At 39.2% G+C, this 19,025-nt stretch overlaps 1 protein-coding gene and 1 pseudogene across 2 annotated transcripts in view; both read left to right on the top strand.

Moving 5' to 3' along the window:
- The window catches only part of ZSWIM5 (zinc finger SWIM-type containing 5), a 224,171-nt gene that overhangs the window by 75,656 nt on the left and 129,490 nt on the right, over positions 1-19,025 (top strand). The gene's annotated exons all lie outside the window — the stretch shown is intronic.
- Positions 950-1,614, top strand: LOC125097155 (60S ribosomal protein L15-like; annotated as a pseudogene).

Here is a 19,025-nt window from a genome sequence, read left to right on the forward strand (position 1 = left end):
AAGCAGGCTCTCCGCTGAGCAGGGAGCCCAGTGCAGGGCTCAATCCCAGGACTCTGGGATCATGGCCCAAGCTGAAGGCAGCTGCTTAATTGACTGAGCCACCCTTTTTTCTTTCTTTAAAGATTTTATTTATTTATTTGAGAGACAGAGAGAGAGAGAGAGAACGGGGAGGAGCAGAGGGAAAGGGGGAAGGGGACTCTGCTGAGTAGGGAGCCCAACTTGCGCCTTAATCCTGGTACTCTGAGAACACAATCTGAGCTGAATGCAGACACTTAACTGACTGAGCCACCCAGGGACCCCCACACAGTTTTATTTTCTGTCTCTGATTTTGAGTACTTTTAGTATTCCTATTAGTGAAATCATACAGTATTTGTCTTTTTGTCACTGGTTTATTTTATTTAGCACAATGTCTTCAAGCTTCATCTATTTTGTAGCATATTGCAGACTTTAATTCCTTCTTAAGACTGGTTAATATCCCATTGTATGTATATCTATGTTTTGCTTGGTGATTTTTTTGCTTAATGGACTCGTGGATCATTTCCATGTTTTAGTATACAGATACCCTTTGAGAAGTGTAAATCTGGATCATGTGGTATTTTTTTCTTTTTTGCTCTCTATAAGAGACCCTCTATTTGAGACAGAACTGTTATATAATATGCTAGTTTTGTTTTTAATTTCTTAATTTTTATTTTTTATGTTTCAGGTTTTTATTTAAATTCTAGTTAGGTTAAATACAGTGCAATGTTTTTCAGTAGTAGACCTCAGTTGATTCATCACTTACATATAACACCCAGTGCTCGTTACCAGTGCCCTCCTTAATACCCATTACCCATCCCCCACCCACCACTCCTCCAGCAACCCTCAGTTTATTCTCCATAGTTAAGAGTCTTGGGAGAAAGGCTCTTTCCTTTCCATCCATTGGCAGCCATCAGCTCAAAGGTAAGCCAAGATGGACACTTACAAGTACATCCAGGAGCTGTGGAGGAAGAAGCCATCCGATGTAATGTGCTTTCCTCTCAGGGTGTGCTGCTGGTAGTACCCCAGCTTTCTGTGCTCCACAGGGCCCCCTGCCCAACAGAGCCTGATAGAGCACAAGACTGGGTTACAAGGCCAAGCAAGGTTATGTCATACGTCGGATTCATGTGCGACATGATGACCACAAATGCCGAGTTCCTAAGGGTGCTACCTATGGCAGTCTTGTCCATCATGGTGTTAACCAGCTGAAGTTTGCCACAAGCCTTCAGTCTGTTGTAGAGGAGTGAGCTGGACACCACTGTGGGGCTCTGAGAGTCTTGAATTTTTACTGGGTTGTTGTAGATTGCATGTACAAATTCTTTGAGATTATCCTTATTGCTCCATTCCATAAAGCTATCAGAAAAATCCTGACACCCAGTGGATCACCAGACCAGTCCACAAGCACAGGGAGATATGAGGGCTGACATCTGTAGGCTGCAAGAGCCATGACCTTGGAAAGGGTCACAAGTTCCACCACACTACTGGTGGTTCTCACTGAGAGACATAAGAGAAGACACAATACTTTCCAGCTCCACCGTTACCACTAATATAAGTAATGTTTGTAAAATCCTTACCTAATAAACAATTTAGGATAGTTATGGCTGCTTAAAACTGTTCTTTAATTTGTCTCTTAAAATTTGTCTCTTAAAAGTTATCTGCAGGGGATGCCTGGGTGCCTCAGTGGGTTAAGCCTCTGCCTTCAGCTCAGGTCATGATCTCAGGGTCCTGGGACCAAGCCCCACATCAAGTTCTCTGCTCAGCTTGGAGCCTGCTCCCCCCCCCCCCCCGCCTGCCTCTCTGCCTACTTGTGATCTCTGTGTGTCAAATAAATAAAATCTTTATTAAAAAATTAGTTATCAGCAGATTGTTCCATGAATGCATTGTCAAATCATTAAAGTTAAAGTAAAATAATGTTTAAAGACTGTAAGTGAGGGGCACCTGTGAGGCTCAGTGGGTTAAAGCCTCTGCCTTCGGCTTGGGCATGATCCCAGGGTCCTGGGATCAAGCCCCACATTGGGCTCTCTGCTCAGCAGGGAGCCTGCTTCTCTCTCTCTATGTCTCTGCCTGCCTCTCTGCCTACTTGTGATTTCTGTCTGTCAAATAAAATCTTAAAAAAAAAAAAAAAGACTGTAAGCGATGGTGTATCTTGTTTCTAATAAGATAAATGCTTTTGTCTTTGCTTTATCTTATTAAGGGGTTTATATGTCAGCTTTTAAAATGCCATTTGGTATAGGAGATGTAAAATAAATTCTGTAAAAGTAGAATGCAGAAACTAGCCATGTAGATTTGTTGGTACGTATAATAAAAACTATAGCTTTTTGGGGGGTGATGTAATGCCCTGGTTTACTCCCAAATGGCTCTTTTTAGGAGTTTGGTAAGAATAAGCTTTTAAAATTGGATTTTCTTGCAAATGTGGACAGTCCTAGTCTTTTATCATGATGGTATGCAGAATAATGTTACCTTGGAACCACATTTTTAGGTTGAATGCAGTATTTTTCAGTATTTTTCAGTATTTCTTAAGCTCAGTTAAATGATTTTCAGAAAACAGTAGACTGAATGTCTCTTGAGACCTAAGTTTCCTTCCACTTAAAAAGATCCTAAACCATATATATTTTGTGTGTAGAGGTTGTTCAACTAAAGGAGTGTTTATTAAATTAAAAAAAAAAAAGAGTCCTTTATGGTTTGCCGCCCTCCCTTTTTTAATTTTTTCTTAAAGATTTATTTATTTGGGAGAGACAGCACACATGTAAGCGTGGGGAGGGGCAGAGGGCGAGGGAGAGAGAGAATCTCAAGCAGACTCCCTGCCCATCACAGAACCCAACACAGGGTTCAATTTTAGAACCCTAAGATCATGACCTGAGCCAAAATCAAGAGTCAGATGCTTAACCAGCTGGGCCACCAGGGCACCCCAACCTCTTCTTTCTCTTTTTTTCTCCTTCCCATATGTTCATCTGTTTTGTTTCTTATTTTATTTTATTTTATTTTAGTCTGTTTCAATTTTTTTAAGATTTTATTTATTTGAGAGAGTGAGAGCACAAGAGAGGGGTTGGTGAGAGGGAGAGGCAGACTCTTCATTGAGCAGGGAGCCCAATGCAGGGCTCGATCCCCCGACTCTGGGATCATGACCTGAGCTGAAGGCAAACACCTAACTGACTGAGCCACCTAGGTGCCCCTCAAGTTTTTATTTAAATTCTAGTTAGTTAAAATGCAGTGAAATACTGATTTCAGGAGTAGGACTCAATGATTCATCACTTAAAACACCCAGTGCTTATCCCAACAAGTGCCCTCCATAATACCCATCACCCATTTAGGCCATTTCCTTCCCTTCTCCCTTCCATTATCTCTCAGTTTGTTCTCTGCAGTTAAGAGTCCCTTATGGTTTGCCTCACTCTCTTTTCTTTTTCCCCCTTCCCCTATGTTCATCTGTTTTGTTTCTTAAATTCCACATGAGTGAAATCATATGGTATTTATCTTTCTGACTGACTTATTTCACTGAGCATAATACACTCTAGCTCCATCCGTGTAGTTGCAAATGAGGTTTCATTCTTTTTGATGTCTGAGTAATATTCAATTGTGTATATATACCACAGCTTCTTTATCCATTCATCAGTTGATGGACTTTTGGGCTTTTTCCATAATTTGGCTGTTGTTCATAATGGTGCTATAAGCATTAGGGTGCATATGTGTCTTCAAATCAGTACTTTTGTATCCTTTGGATAAATACCTAGTAGTGTAATTGCTGGGTCATAGGGTAGTTCTGGTTTTAACTTTTTGAGGAACCTCCATACCATTTTCTAGAGTGGCTGCACCAATTTGGACTTCTACCAACAGTCCCCTTTCTCTGCATTCTCACCAATATCTGTTGTTTCCTGTGTGTGTGTGTATGTGTTTTTTTTTTTTTTTTTAAAGATTTTATTTATTTGAGAGAGAGTGAACAGTGGGAAGGAGTAGAGGGAGAAAAGCAGACTCCCTGCTGAGCCAGAAGCCTGATTCGGGGCTTAGTCCCCAGACCCCGAGATCATGACCTGAGCCGAAGGCTTAACCTACTGAGCCACACAGGCACCTCTCCTGTGTTGTTGATTTTAGCCATCCTGACAGGTGTGAGGTGGTTTCTCATTGTAGGTTTGATTTGCATTTCCCTAATGATGTGTGATGTTAAGCATCTTTTCATGTGTCTCTTGGCCATCTGTATGTCTTCTTTGGAAAAATGTCTGCTCAGGTCCTCTGCCCATTTCTTAACTGGATTATTTATTATTTGGGTATTGGGTTTGATAAGTTCTTTATAGATTTTGAAATCTAACCCTTTATCAGATATGTCATTTGTAGATATCTTCTCCCATTATGAAGGCTGCCTTTTAGTTTTTTTTTTTTATTGTTTCCTTTGTTGAGCAGAAACTTTTTAGTTTTATATAGTCCCATTTATTTAGTTTTCCTTTTATTACCTTTACTTTTGGTGTCATATCTGAAAAACCTTTGCTGAAACTGGTATCTACTGACAACTAGGGGCTCACCTCCATGTTTTCTTGTAGGATTTTTATGATTTCTTCATTTCATTTGAGTTAGTATTTGTGCATGGGGTATGATGGTGGTCCAGTTTCCTTTTTTTCCATGTGGCTGTTCAGTTTTCCCAGCACAGGTTTTCACCTTCCTCTCTGATATGAATGCCTTTTATTACTTTTTCTTGCCTGTTTACTCTGGCTCTGACTTCCAGTGCTAGAACAATAGGAGTAGCAAGAGTTGGGTATACTTAGGTTGTTCCTGATCTTAGAGGAAAATCTTTTAGTTTTTCGCTTTTGAGGATGATGTTAGCCGTGGACTTACCATAGATAGCCTTTATTTTGTTGAGATGCAGTCTCTCTAAATCCATTCTGCTGAGAGTTTTTATCAGGAATGGTTGTTGAATTTTGTCAAATGCTTTTTCTGCATCCATTGCAATGAAGTTGGTTAAGTGACTGCCTTCAGCTTAGGCCATGATCCCAGAGTCCCAGGATTGAGTCCCATCCACATCAGGCTCCCTGCTCAGTGGGGAGTCTACTTCTCCCCCTGCCCCCCACCCCGCTCTTGTGCTTTCTCTCCTTTCTCTCTCATCTCAAATAAGTAAATAAATAAACCATAAGTGACTCTTAATCTCACAAAACAAACTGAGGGTTACTGGGGGGAGGGGGGTTGGAAGAGGGGGGTGGGGTTATGGACATTGGGGAGGGTATGTGCTATGGTGAGTGCTGTGAAGTGTGTAAACCTGGCGATTCACAGACCTGTACCCCTGGGGATAAAAATACATTATATGTTTATAAAAAATAAAAAATAAAGTAAATGTTTGGTAGAATTCACTTTCGAAGCCATCTGGACTTTTGTTTGTTGGGAGTTTTTTGGTTCAGCTTTGTTTCAGTTTTATTACCAGTAATTTGTTTAGATTTTCTATTTCTTCCTGATTTATTCTTGGAAGATACTATGTTCATAGGAAGTTTTCATTCTTCGATTTTGTCTAATTTGTTGGCATATTTTTATAGTAGGCTCTTTTTCTTTTTTTTTTTTAGATTTTATTTATTTGACAGAGAGAGAGATCACAAGTAGGCAGAGAGGCAGGCAGAGAGAGAGGAGGAAGCAGGCTCGCTACTGAGCAGAGGGCCCGATGTGGGGCTCGATCCCAGGACCCTGGGATCACGACCTGAGCCAAAGGCAGAGGCTTTAACCCACTGAGCCCCCCAGGTGCCCCTTATAGTAGGCTTTTATAATCCTTTGTATTCTGTGGTGTTGGCTCTTTTTGGAAGAAAGCTGTGTTAGGAGTGGTGGTAAGAGAAGGCAGAAGTTGAGATCAGTAGTACAGATAAGTTTAGTATGGTGCGAGACATCTAAGTGGGAACAATCTAGTAGGCAGTTGAATCTAAGAATTTCAAATAAAAAAAAAGAATTTCAACTGTAAAAACTAAGTCCTAAACTATAAATTAAACCACAAATTTGGTATAGTCCGTATACAACCTTCAGTTTAGATTTTGGATAGTAGCCCTTTATCCAATATGTCATTTACAAATATCCTCTCCCATTCCATCAGCTGCCTTTTAGTTTTGTTGATTGTTTCCTTTGCTGTGCCCAGGCTTTTTATCTTGATGAACCCCAGTAGTTCATTTTTGCTTTCGTTTCGCTTGCCTCAGGAGATGTGTCTAGTAAGAAGTTCCTGTGGCCAACATCAAAGAGGTTGCTGCCTATTTTCTCCTCCAGGATTTTGATGGTTTCCTATCTTACATTTAGGTCTTTCATCCATTTTCAATTTATTTTTGTGTATGGTCTAAGAAAGTGGTCCAGTTTCATTCTTCCTGCATGTCCAGTTTTTCCAACACCATTTGTCAAAGAGACTCTTTTTATATTTTTTCCTGCTTTGTGGAAGGTTAGTTAGCCATACATTTGTGGGTCCATTTCTGGTTCTCTATTCTGTTACATTGATCTGTGTGTCTGTTTTTGCTTGCAGCTTCAGTATAAAACACATAATGGAGAGCACAATTGAATAAGATACCCCAACATAGTTGTGTACTTCATCATAAGAAAACTTCCACTGTTGTGATTCGACCTTGGGTTTACTTGGGCAGAACAAGAATTCTAACTTTTCTTCTCACTGGTAGGGATGAAAAGCTAAGAGAAAGCACTGCGTTTAGTTGTTGTTATACTACTGAGTCCCACTAGAAGCTGTGTCTGTTCCACCATCGTTTCTCAGGTTTTGCTTCCTTCCTATTCCTAGCATCTTTCAGCTCCTGCTTTTTTTCCAATCTAAACCAGAAAGAAAGGAAATGATTCTGTTTACATATGCACAATTTTCCTAGGATTATCCTCTGCTGCTTTTTTCCAGTCTGGATGGAAATTCTTTCTTGAATTCTTCTCTGCCGCTTCCTGTTCTTTGAGCCTGGAACTGTTATAAAAGCTAATTGGCATCAGACACAAAAGATTATTCATTAACTTTTCTCTAAGACCCACAGCTCCTTCCAAGCCTGATTCTAATTTTTTAAAGGAACTATCTCTTTCTTTTCTTCTGAGCTGACATATTAGAATACATTTGAACAGACTGTGCACAATTTTCAAACAATTGCTTTATATGCCATATTTAGTTTGAAAGTTATTTTCCCATAGAAACAATAATATAAATGATGGTTTTGTTTCCCCAGCTAACTCCAACGCCTTTTAAACTCGTGTCAAGTAGTATTTCATTTATAATTGACAACAGCTATACTCTTGTTTCTTGGACACACAGACACATTGCCCATAAGTTATTCTAGTACAGCATAGAGACAAGAAACAAGGACTGTACCTACAGTGTCCCAGTAATTTAACTTTCTACATTAGTAGCATAAAATCACAGACTCTAGGAGTTAGGAGGGACATTAGAGATAGCATCATCCAAGCTACTTATCTTATGAGGGAGAAGACTGAGAGCCAGGGAACTTAAATGACTTTTCCTTAGTAGCATTTTCTTATCTCACATCACTGAAATTTGTATATATTGATTCACCTGTTTAAAATTCCAGATAAACTCCTTAATATCTATCAAGATTCAGTTCTTCTGTAAAACTTTTTGTATTTACCCTTGACTCTTTGGTATATAGTTGGGCACGCCAGATACAGGTTGTATGACATTGTGCAAGTCACTGAACATATCAGTACTTCAATTTTTTTCCATCCATAAAATAATAATAATAATGCCTACTTCATAGGTGTGTGGTGAAAATGAAATGAGTTAATGTAAGTAAAGAGCTTATGACAGTGTCTATTACACAGTAAACGATATAATTATGAGATATTATCATAATGAATTATGATTTTTGGCTTGAATACTTGTTTTCCCTACGAGTCTGTGAGCTTATTAGCTCACTAAGGCCAAAAATATATACCACTCATCTTTGGGACAATTATGTAAGTTTTTAATGAAAATTTTTATTTTGAGGTGTGCCTGAGTGGCTCAGTTCAGCATCTGCCTTCAGCACAGGTCATGATCTCAGGGTCCTGGGATCGAGCCCCACTTTGGGGTCCTTGCTCAGTGGGGAACCTGCTTTTCCCTCTCTCGCTGCTCCTTCCCCCACTCCTGCTCTCTCTCTCTCAAATAAATAAAATCTTTTTAAAAAAGAAAAATTTTACTTTGAAATCATTGTAAATTTACATGCAGTTGGAAGAAATAATACAGAGATCCCCTGTATGAGATACCTCATTTCCCCCAGTAATAACACCTTGCAAAACTAGAGTACAGTATCACAACCAGGATATTGATATTCATACAGGCAAGATTCAAACCAGTTCCATTACCACAGGGATTCTACATATTGACCTTTTACAGCCACACTGATTTCTTTCTCATGTTCTTCCTCCATCCAACATGTTTAATTCCTGGCAACCACGAATCTAGTCTATAGATTATTTTATATATATATCTTTATATAATATCCTTATACAATATAAAGAATATTATATAAATGGAATAACATGTAACTTTTGCTGATTGTCTCTTTTCACTCAGCATAATTCTCTGGAGATTTATTTCAAGTTGTGTGTATCATTTTTTTAAAAGATTTTATTTATTTATTTGAGAGTGAGAGAGAACATGAAAGGGAAGAAGGTCAGAAAGAGAAGCAGACTTCCTGTGGAGCTGGGAGCCTGATGTGGGACTTGATCCCAGGACTCTGTGATCATGACCTGAGCCAAAGGCAGTCACTTAACAAACTGAGCCACCCAGGTAACCTGTTCGTATCATTTTAAAAAATTATTGTTGAGTAGCATTCATGGTATGAGTGTACATACTAAATTTAAGTGTTCACCCATTGAAAGACATCTGAATTGTTTCCAGTTTTTAGCAATTACGAGTACAGCAGCTTTGAACATTCATTTACAGGTTTTTGTGTAAATATATGTTTTCATTTCCCTGGGATAAATGCCTAGGAGAGCAGTTGCTGGATCATATGGTAGTTCCATGTTTAGTTTTTTGAAGAAATTGCCAAACTGTTTTCTATAGTGCTGTACCATTTTACAAAATGTAAAATTTTACATTTTACAACTACTTACAGGTGATCCAGTTTCTCCCCATCCTCACCAGTATTTGGTGTTATTGCTAATTTAAAAAAAAAATGTATCTGCTCTAATAGGTGGATAGTGAGATCTCATTATGGTTTTAATTTGCATATACAGTGTTAAACATCTTTTCATGTGCTTATTTGCTGTTTTTGTATCCTTTCTGATAAAATATCTTTCCATGTTCTTTGCCCATTTGCTGATATTTTTTTTTAAACTGGTGAGGGTTTTTTTTTGTTTTGTTTTGTTTTTTCTTTTTTTAAAAAAATTAATTAATTTTTTTAATAAACATATAATGTATTTTTATCCCCAGGGGTACAGGTCTGTGAATCGCCAGGTTTACACATTTCACAGCACTCTCATAGCACATACCCTCCCCAATGTCCATATCCCCACCACCCTCTCTAAACTGGTTTTAAGAATTCTTTATATATTCTAAATACTAGTGCTCATTGGCAGTGTCATTTGCATATATTTTCTCCTAGTCTAGATTGTCTTTTCATTTTATTAACAAGTTCTTTCATAGAGCAAGAGTTTTTAATTTTCCTTAAGAACTTTTTGCCTAATTCTCAATCCTGAAGATTTTAATATATTTTTTCTAAAAGTTGTATAGTTTTACATTTTGCATTTAAGTCCATGACCCATTTTAAGTTAATATTTATCTAAGACATGAGGTTTAACTCAGTTTATCATTATTACTATCTTTTGCCTATGGATGTCCACTTGTATCATTTGTTAAAAAGATGTGCTTTCTGATGAGGAGGGGAAGATGATGGTGAGTAGGACTCTAGGTTTGCCTTGTCCCATGACTACAACTACATAACTATCAGATCATCCTAAATACTGCAAAAATCTATCTGAATAGTGGAAGAAGAAACTCTACAACTAAAAGTAGAGAAGAGGCCACATTGAGGAAGGTAGGAGGTGCAGAGAGGTGACTTTGGAGAGAAGCAGATCCTGGGTGCTATGTTGAGGAGGAAGCCACAATCATGGAGAAGGGTGAAAGACTGGCATACAGGGAAACACACAGGGAAAACGAATCCCCATAATAACTGGCTTGGAAAGTGAAAGGGTCCAAATTTCATGAGTTCTTGCAACCAGCAGGGCTTAAAGTTTTATAGGTCAGTGTGCTTGGCTTTAGGAAATCTCAGAGGACACTGGGGCTACTCTTGGAGAAAAGGTGGAGCAAATAGCTTGCAGACATACAACATGGAAATAGCAATATGAAGAGCCACTGGGGCCCACAGTGGGGAGGTTAGTGGTGGTTCATCTTAGAATTTGTCCCAGAGATGTTCACAGAGAGAAACCTCTGGGAACAAAAGGAAGTGGCCATTTCCTTCTCCCACCCTTTAGCATAAACACAGAGCCACCTGTGGAAACCAGTGCAGCACCAGCACTCCCTACTAAACTTATTTACACCAAGTCCTACCTCCCTACTGTCTGGAAGAACTGCCCTTCCCAGTCACTCTTGCTTCAGTCCCAGTGCAGTGTGCCCCCTCCCCCAGAAGATTGGCTCAAACCCCTGCCAACATGGCATCTCCCAACCCTGGAGTTTATAAGGCCTCCATTCTAGTGGTATTAGGGCCAGGTCTCAACAAGCAGACCAGAGCACACCTAGTTAAAATGTGCCAAATCCAGGCCAGGAACCAAACACAGCCCACAACAGGCAAAGAGAGCCTCTGCAGATAACTGGACTGAAGGATAAAGTGACCAGGACACCATAGCAGAGCACATGTAACACACTCTGGAGACACTCCCAGAAGCACCAGGCCCAGGGGACCTCTCTTCGGTCACTACACTGCAGGGCACTACAGGACCTCTCCTTCATAAGGCTGTTACCCTTGAGAACAGAAGATGTAGCTGACTTTTCTAACACAGAGAAACAAGCACAGCAACTTAGACAAAATGAAAAGACAGAGAAATTTATCTCAAATGAAGGAACAGGACAAGGCTCTGGACAGGGATCTAAGTAAAACAGATATAAGTAACATACCTGATGGACAGTTTAAAGCAATGATCATAATGATACTCACTGGACTTGAGAACAGAATGGGGGACATCAATGACACCATTAACAGAGAGATAAGAAATAACAGCAGAGACAAAGGACTCAATAACCACGATGAGCAGAATGCTCGATAGAATGAACAGCAGGCTGGAAGAAATAGAGGAATGAATTAGTGACCTAGAAGACAGAGTAGGGAAAGTAATCAAGCTGAACAAATAATAAGAAAAATAATTATGCAAAACAAGAATATACTTAGGGAACTCAGTGAATCCATCAAACATAAACACATTCATATTTTAGGAGTCCCAGAAGTAGAAGAGAGAGAAAAGGAGGTAGCAAATTTATCTGAAGAAATGATAGCTGAAAACTTGACTAACATGGGGAGGAAACAGATATCCAGATACAGGAAGCACAGAGAACTCCCATCAAAACCAACAAAAGAACATCCACATCAAGACATATTGTAATTAAATTGGCAGAATATAGTGATAAAAAATTTAAAGAGCAGCAAGATAAAAGAAGACGGTTACATACAAAGGAAACCCTATAAAGCTATTAGCAGATTTTTTAGCAGAAACTTCACAAGCCAGAAAGGAGGCATGATATACTCAAAGTGTTGAATGGGAAAAACCTCCAGCCGAGAATACCCTATCCAGCAAGGCTATCGTTCAGAATAGAAGGAGAGATAAAGAGTTTCCCAGACAAAACTAAAGGAGTTCATGACCTCTAAAGCAGCCCTGCAAGAAATATTAAAGGGAAGCCTTTGACTGGAAAGGAAATACCACAAATGACAGTATTAAGGCAGGAAACACAAAAGAAGTAAAAATGAGTATTTCTGTAAAAAAGAATCAGTCAAGGAACTCACAAAAGAAAAGGAAAATATATACCTAAAATGTGGGGAGGAGAGAGCAGTAAAGAATGGGTTCAAACTTAAATGACTCAATTTAGTATAGACTGCTATATGCAGAAGAGGTTATATACAAACTGTATGGTAACCATTTATCAAAAACCACTAAGAAATATGGAAAGAATAAAGAGAAAGAAATTCAAATATGTCACTGAAGAAAACCCAACAAACCATGAAAGAGAGATAAGAAAGGATTGGAGAAAATCTTCAGACCAACCACAAAGAAAATAACAAAATAGCAATAAATATCTATCACCTATTAATACCTATCAGTACCTATCTTTATTTTTTTAAGTAGGCTCCAAGCCTAGCATGGAGCCTAATAGAGGGCCCAAACTCAAACCCCAAGATCAAGATCTGAGCTGAGATCAAGAGTCAGATGCTTAACCTACTGAGCCACCCAGGCACCCCAATCAGTAATTACTCTGAGTGTAAATGGACTAAATGCTCCAATCAAAAGATATAGGGTGACAGAATGGATAAAAAAAAGGAAAAAAAAAAAAAACCAAAAAACCCATCTATACACTGCCTCCAAGAGGCTCATTTTAGACCTAAAAACAGCTGCAGATTGAGAGTGAGGAGTGGAGAAACATGTCATGCAAATGGTTGTCAAAAGAAAGCCAGAGTGGCAATACTTCTATTGGACAAAATAGACTTTAAAGCAGAGACTGTAACAAGAGTCAAGAAGGACACTATCATAATAAAGGGGACACTCCAACAAGAATATATAACAGTTGTAAATATTTATGGGCCCAACACGAGAGCACCCATATACGCAAAACAGTTAAGAACAAACATAAAGGAACTAATCGATAATAATACCATATCAGTGGCAGACTTTAACACCCTATTTACACCAATGGACAGATCATTTAAACGGAAAATCAACATGGAAACAATGACTTTGAATGACACCGTGAACCAGATGGATTTAACAGAATACTCAGAACATTCCAGCCCCAAACAGCAGAATACACATTCTTTTCAAGTACACCTGGAACTTCCTCTACAGTAGGTCACCTATTGGGCCACAAAACTAGCTTCAGCAAATTCAAAAGGATCAAAGTCATACCATGCATCTTTTCTCACCACAGTGTTACGAAACTGCAAGTCAACCACAAGCAAAAATTTGGAAAGACCACAAGTAACATGCTGCTGAACAATGAATAGGTCAACCAGGAAGTAAAAGAAGAAATTAAAAAGTACATGGAAACAAATGAAAATGAAAACACAACAGTTCAAAACCTTTGGGATGCAGCAAAATCGGTTCTCAGAGGGAAGTTTATAGCAATACAGGCCTACCTCAAGAAGCAAGAAAAACCTCAAATAAAGAACCTAGCCTTGCATCAAAAGGAGCTAAAAAGAGAGTAACAAATGAAACTTAAAAGGTTTCATTTGAAGAAAGGAAATAGTAAAGATTAGAGCAGAAATAAGTGATATAGAAACTAAAAAGCAATAGAAGAGATCAGTGAAACCAGGAGCTTTGGAAGAAATCAATAAAATTGACAAACCTCTAGCCAGATTTAATCAAGATAAAAAGAGAAAGGACCCAAATAAATAAGAGCAGAAATGAGAGAGGAGAAATAACAACAAACACCATGGAAATAAAATTATAAGAGAGTATTATGAAAAAATACATGCCAACAAATAGGACAACCTAGAAGATATGATAAATTCCAGAAACATATAATCTAATGAAAGTGAAACAGGAAGAAATAGAAATTTTGAACAGGCTGATAACAAGCAAAGAAATTGAATCAGTAATCCAGAAACTCCCAACAAACAAAAGTCCAGGACCAAATGGTTCCACAGGCAAAACCTATCAAATATTTAAGGGGCACCTGGGTGGCTTAGTCAGTTAAGCCTCTGCCTTCAGCTCAGGTCATGATCCCAGGGTTCTAGGATCAAGCCCCACATCGGGCTTCCTCCTCAGTGGGAAGTCTGCTTCTCCCTCTGCTCCTCCCCCTCACTCATGAGTGCTCTCTCTTTTTCTCTCTCTCTAAATAAATAAATAAATAAAATCTTTTCAAAGAACAACAAAAAAAAAAAAATTAAAGAAGAGCTAATGCCTTTTCTTCTCAAACTATTCCAAAAAATAGAAAAGGAAGGAAAACTTCCAAGTTCATTCTCTGAGGCCAGCATTATCCTGATATCAAAACCTGTTAAAGACACCATGAGACAGCGGGGTGCCTAGGTGGATCAGTGGGTTAAACCTCTGCCTTCAGCTCAGGTCATGATCTCAGGGTCCTGGGATCAAGCCCCACATCGGGCTCTCTGCTCAACAGGGAGCCTGCTTCCCCCCCCCCCCTTTCTGTCTGCCTCTCTGCCTATTTGTGATCGATCTCTCTCTCTCTCTCTGTCAAATAAATAAATACAATCTTTAAAGAAAGAAGACACAAAAGAACTACAGGGCAATATCCTTGATGGACATAGATGCAAAAATCCTCAACAAAATACTAGCAGACAAAATCCAACAATGCATTAAAAACATCATTCCCCACAATCCAGTGGGATTTCCTTCAGGGTTGCAGAGGTGGTTCAGTATTCACAAGTCAATCAACATGATACATCACATCAGTAAGAGAAAGGATAGAAACCATATGATCTTTTCAGTAGATGCAGAAAATGCACATGACAGAGTACAACATCCATTCATGATGATGCCCTCAACTGAGTAGGTTTAGAGGGAACATACCTCAGCATAATAGATAGCTCACTATATGGAAAACCCATAGGTAACATCACCCTCAATGGGGAAAATTATGAGCCTTTCCCCTAAGGTCAGGAACAAGACAGGGATGTTCACTCTTACCATTTCTTTTTTTTTTTTTTTTAAAGATTTATTTATTTGACAGTCAGAGATCACAAGTAGGCAGAGAGGCAGATAAAGAGAGAGAGGAAGGGAAGCAGGCTCCCTGCTGAGCAGAGAGCCCGATGTGGGGCTCGATCCCAGGATCCTGAGATCAGGAACTGAGCCGAAGGCAGAGGCTTAACCCACTGAGCCACCCAGGCACCCCCACTCTCACCATTTCTATTCAACATCATACTGGAAGTCCTAGCTATAGCAATCAGACAATAAGAAGAGAGAAGAGGCATCCAAATCAGTAAAAGGGAGGTGAAATATTCACTATTTGCAGATGACATGATACTCTTCTACATTGAAAATCTGAAAGACTCGCGTCCCACCACAGCCAAACTTCTGGAACTGATAGACAGATTCAGTAGAGTTGCAGGATACCAAATCAGTGTACAGAAATCTATTGCATTTGTGTACACCAATAAGGAAGCAGAGAAAGAGAAATTAAGAAAACAGTCCTGGGGCACCTGGGTGGCTCAGTGGGTTAAAGCCTCTTCCTTCGGCTCAGTTCCTGATCTCAGGGTCCTGGGATCGTGCCCCACATCGGGCTCTATGCTCAGCAGGGAGCCTGTTCCCCCTCTCTCTTTCTGCCTGCCTCTCTGCATACTTGTGATCTCTCTCTCTGTCAAATAAATAAAATCTTAAAAAAAAAAAAAAAAAGAAAACAGTCCCATTTACAATGGCACCAAAAATAATAAGATACCAAGGAACAAACCTAACCAAAGAGGTGAAAGACCTATACTCTGAAAACTGTAGAGCACTTATGAAAGAAAGTGAAGATGACACAAAGAAATGGAAGAGCATTCCATGCTCATGGATTAGAAGAACAATGTTTTAAAAAATGTCTATACTTCCCAAAGCAATCATACATTTAATGCAATCCCTTTCAAAATACCACCATCATTTTTCACAGAACTAGAACAAACAATCCTAAAATTTGTATGGAACCACGAAAGATCCTGAATAGCCAAAGTAATCTTGAAAAAGAAAAGCAAAGCTTGAGGCATCACAATTTCAGACTTCAAGTTATATTATAAAGCTGTAGTAATCGAAACGGCATGGTACTGGTACAAAAATAGACACATAGACCAACAGAATAGAAAACCCAGAAATAAAGGGAGACTAATACACCCAATGAATCTTTGATAACGCAGAAATAATATACAATGGGAAAAAGGCATTCTTTTGCACAATTGATGTTGGGATAACTGGATAGCAACATGCAAAAGAATGAAACTAGAGCACTTTCTTACACCATTAACAAAAATAAATTCAAATTGGATTAAAGACCTAAATGTGATACCTGAATCCACAAAAATCGTAGAAAAGAGCACTGACACTAATTTCTCTGACATAGACCATAGTAACACTTTTCTAGGTTTATTTCCTGAGGAAAGGGAAACAAAAGCAGAAATAAACTATTGGGGCTACAACAAAATAAAATGCTTCTGTACAGCAAAGGAAACAATCAATAAAACTAAAAGACAACCTATGGAATGGGAAGAGATACTTGCAAAAGACATATCTGATATTGGATTAGTATCCAAAATATATAAAGAACTTACAAAACTCAACATCTAAGAAAGAAATAATCCAATAAAAAATGGACAGAAGAGGGGCACCTGGGTGGTTCAGTCAGTTGTATCCCACTCCTGATCTCAGCCCAGGTCTTGATCTCAAGATCATGAGTTCAAGCCTAGCATTGGAATCCATGCTGGGCATGGAGCCTACTTATAAAAAGATTGGTAGAAGACATGAACAGATATTTCTCCAAAAAAGATAAAAAGGTGGCCAACAGACACATGAAAAATTGCTCCACATCACTCATTATAAGGGAAATACAAATGAAATCTGTATAACCTCACAACTGTCAGAATGACTAAAATAAAAATAACAAGAACCAAATGTTGATGAGGATATGGATAAAAAGAATGCTTGTGCACTGTTGGTGGAAATGCAAACTGGTGCAGCCACAGTGGAAAAGAGTATGGGGGTTCCCCAAAATGTTAAAAATGGAACTACCCTACAATCTAGTAATCAAACTACTTGGTATTTACTCAAAGAAGATAAAAATACAAATTCAAAGGGATACATGTATCCCTATGTTTATAGTAACATTATTTCTAATAGCAAAGATATAGAAGTGACTCAAGTATCCAATCAATGATTAACGGATAAAGAAGAAGTGGTGTATGTATATGTGTGTGTGTATGTACAGGAATATTATTCTGCCATTAAAAATGTATATTTGGGGGCGCCTGGGTGGCTCAGTGGGTTAAGCTGCTGCCTTCAGCTCAGGTCATGATCTCAGGGTCCTGGGATCGAGCCCCGCATCGGGCTCTCTGCTCAGCGGGGAGCCTGCTTCCTCCTCTCTGTCTGCCTGCCTCTCTGCCTGCTTGTGAACTCTCTCTGTCAAATAAATAAATAAATAAATCTTTAAAAAAAAAAAATGTATATTTGACTGGGTGGCTCAGTCAGTTAATCGTCTGCCTTCAGCTTGGGTCATGATCCCAGGGTTCTGGGATCGAGTCCCACATTGGGCTCCCTGCTCAGTGGGGAGCCTGCTTCTCCCTCTCCTCTCTGCTTGTTCTCTCTCTCAAGTAAATAAATAAAATGTTGAAAAAAAATTTAAAAAGGATATTTGCCATTTGCAATGATGTGAATGGAGCTAGAGAGTATTATGCTAAGTAAAATAAGTCAGAGAAAGATAAATACTGCATGATTTCATTCATGTGGAATTTAAGATATGAAATTGAACATGGCCGGGGGAAGAGAGGCAAACCATAAAATAGACTCTTAACTATAGGTTGCTGCAGTAGAGGTGCGTGTCAGGGGATGGGTTAAATGGGTGATGGGTATTATGGAGGGCACCCTTTGTGATGAGCACTGGGTGCTGTATGTAGGTGATGATTCACTAAAATCCACATCTGAGGGCCACCTGGATGGCTCAGTCAGTTAAGCATCTGCCTTTGGCTCAGGTCATAATCCCAGGGTCCTGGGATGGAGTTCTGCATCAGGCTGCTCAGTAGGGATCCTGCCTGCCACTCCTCCTGCTTGTGCCCTCTCTCTCTCTGACAAAAAAATAAGATCTTAAAAAAAAAAAAAATCTACACCTGAAACTAATATTTTGAAAAATCATGTTTAAAAAAAAGGAAAGAGGGACGCCTGGGTGGCTCAGTTGGTTGGGCAGCTGCCTTCGGCTCAGGTCATGATCCCGGCGTCCTGGGATCGAGTCCCGCATTGGGCTCCTTGCTCGTCAGGGAACCTGCTTCTCCCTCTGCCTCTGCCTGCCATTCTGTCTGCCTGTGCTCGCTCGCTCTCCCTCACTCTCTCTGACAAATAAATAAATAAAATCTTTAAAAAAAATAAAATTTAAAAAAGGAAAGATGGGGCACCTGTGTGGCTCAGTTGTTAAGCCTCTGTCTTTGACTCAGGTCATGATCCCAGAATCATGCTGCACATTGGGCACCCTACTCAGTGGGAGGCCTGTTTCTCCCTCTCCCACTCCTCCTTCTTGTGTTCCCTCTCTCCCTGTCTCTTTCTCTGTTAAATAAATAAATAAAATCTTTATAAAAAAAAGGATAGAGTGATCAACCAAAAAACAGATTTTTTTAAAAAAAATTAATTAATTAATTAATTAATTAGACAGAGATCACAAGTAGGCAGAGAAGCAGGCGGGGTGGGGAGGGAAGCATGTCTCCTGCTGAGCAAAGATCCCGATGTGTGGCTCGATCCCAGGACCCTGAGATCATGACCTGAGCCGAAGACAGAGGCTTAACCCACTGAGCCACCTAGGCACCCCCAGACTCTTAATTATAGAGAACAAACTGATGGTTACCAGAGGGGAGGGTGGTGGGCAGATGGGTGAAATATGTGGTGAGGATTAACAAGTGCACTTACTGAAATAAGCAATGGGTGATGAAAATAAAAACTTAAGTTATTATTTCTTCCATTAACTTGCTTTTGCATCTTTGTAAAAAAAAATTTAGTATTTACCATATACAAAAATAAACTCAAAAAGGGTTAAATACCTAAATGTAAAATGGATTAAATACTTAAGCATAAAAATCCTAGAAGAGAGCGCAAGGAATAATTTCCCTAATATTAGCCATAGCAACATTTTTCTAGATATGTCTCCTAAAGCAAGGGAAACAAAAGCAAAAGTAAACTATTAGGACTACAAAATAAAAAGC

Source organism: Lutra lutra, chromosome 4, assembly GCF_902655055.1.
Source record: "Lutra lutra chromosome 4, mLutLut1.2, whole genome shotgun sequence".
Lineage (NCBI taxonomy): Eukaryota > Metazoa > Chordata > Mammalia > Carnivora > Mustelidae > Lutra > Lutra lutra.